The sequence below is a fragment of the Triticum aestivum genome, chromosome 6B (genome assembly GCF_018294505.1).
Source record: "Triticum aestivum cultivar Chinese Spring chromosome 6B, IWGSC CS RefSeq v2.1, whole genome shotgun sequence".
Classification (NCBI taxonomy): domain Eukaryota; kingdom Viridiplantae; phylum Streptophyta; class Magnoliopsida; order Poales; family Poaceae; genus Triticum; species Triticum aestivum.
In genome coordinates, this window is record NC_057810.1 from 453266009 (window position 1) to 453266363 (window position 355).

Sequence of the window (355 nt, forward strand, 5' to 3'; positions counted from 1 at the left end):
CAAAAGGAATAACGTATGTTGTTATGCGGTTTGACTGATAAAGATCTTCGTAGAATATGTAGGAGCCAATATGAGCATCCAGGGTCCACTATTGGTTATTGACCGGAGATGTGTCTCGGTCATGTCTACATAGTTCTCGAACCCGTAGGGTCCGCACGCTTAAAGTTCGGTGATGATCGGTATTATGAGTTTTTTTGTTTTGATGTACCGAAGGTAGTTCGGAGTCCCGGATATGATCACGGACATGACGAGGAGTCTCGAAATGGTCGAGACATAAAGATCGATATATTGGATGACTATGTTCGGACACCGGAAGTGTTTCGGGGAGTTTCGGACATATACTGGAGTACCGGGG